Here is a 1,342-nt window from a genome sequence, read left to right on the forward strand (position 1 = left end):
CTCTGATATCAGATGGAGCTTGGCCATTTAAGGCTTTATATGAAAAACAAAGCAGTTTAATTAAAATGTCCTTACGTAAGAACTGATGCTAATAGTGTGAAGTGGTTTTAGGTAAACTAGCCTAATTACAATAATCCTTTAACTTGCATGATGCATATCGGTGAATAAATAAACCATTTCGTTTTGTTTTTTTTGCTGTAGCATTGCAGTTCTCCTGAGAGTGAACTGGGAAAGTTGCCTGGAGATGATGACCTGCTCCAGACGAGGCTGAGAACAGCAGCAGGTTTTGAATCAAAGCTGTAGTGGAGGATGTTCTTTTTCTGGGTGGATCCTCTCAATCAGTGGTCCTCCTAACTGTCAATCATTCTGGTGATGTTTACGTAAGGCCGTCCTTCCTGCTTTACCCCATTTTCACTAACCGGTGGTGAGTCTGACATGAAAAATTGGAAATTTTCTTTTGGAAAGTAAGCAGCAACTTTGAAACAGAGCGTGCAGGAGGAGAAATGGACTCCTGAACGCTCACGCTCGTGTTTATTAGGCGTTCCCCCGCAGGAGCGGGTACAGGGTTGTTCATGTGCATTTTTTTAAGTGGAGAGGGTGAGTCTTTTCGCAAATTCACAAAAATCCTCCACTATACCTTTAAGCACAAACAGTAATGCATCAGCAGTCACCATGGCAACTGATATCTGAATAGTGTTGGCAGCAAGGAAGGAGGTAGGAAAATGAACCTAGATGGTTACCAATAGTTTATTTACCATAGGGACCTCCTGACATTCCTATCTGGCCCTTAGGATTCCCATACGTAGAGGTACAGTCCACATCACTGAATTTAACAAAAATACTTTGCTACTTAGCCTGTAAATGTCAGACATGTGTAAATTAACTCCATATGTCTGAACTTTCATTTAGTTTTTTTACATTACACAACTTGCATTTCCGTTGCGTAACGACATCCAGAGGATTGAAGGCTGTCTGGGTTTGGCACAGCAGTTCACAGATACTTTCCTAGCTGCAGCAGTATTTTTATTGTTGACTCCTGATGGAAGAGTGGGAGCTACAGTACGATTAGATCTATTCCGAGAGTCGACAACCGGCGACTCCAGAGCTGCATGCGGCTCTTTAGTTTCCGGTGAGAGTTGGACTCCGCCAGGGCTGCCCTTTGTCACCGATTCTGTCCATTACCTTCATGGACAGAATTTCTAGGCGCAGCCAAGGTGTTGAGGGGATCCGTTTTGGTGGCTTTAGGATTGCGTCTCTGCAGCGAGAGCTGCAGATCACGACCTCTCGCTGGAGCGGTTCGCAGCCGAGTGTGAAGCGGCCGGGATGGGGATCAGTGCCTCCA

The sequence above is a fragment of the Cyprinodon variegatus genome, unplaced genomic scaffold, assembly GCF_000732505.1.
Source record: "Cyprinodon variegatus isolate N-32 unplaced genomic scaffold, C_variegatus-1.0 Scaffold328, whole genome shotgun sequence".
Taxonomy (NCBI): domain Eukaryota; kingdom Metazoa; phylum Chordata; class Actinopteri; order Cyprinodontiformes; family Cyprinodontidae; genus Cyprinodon; species Cyprinodon variegatus.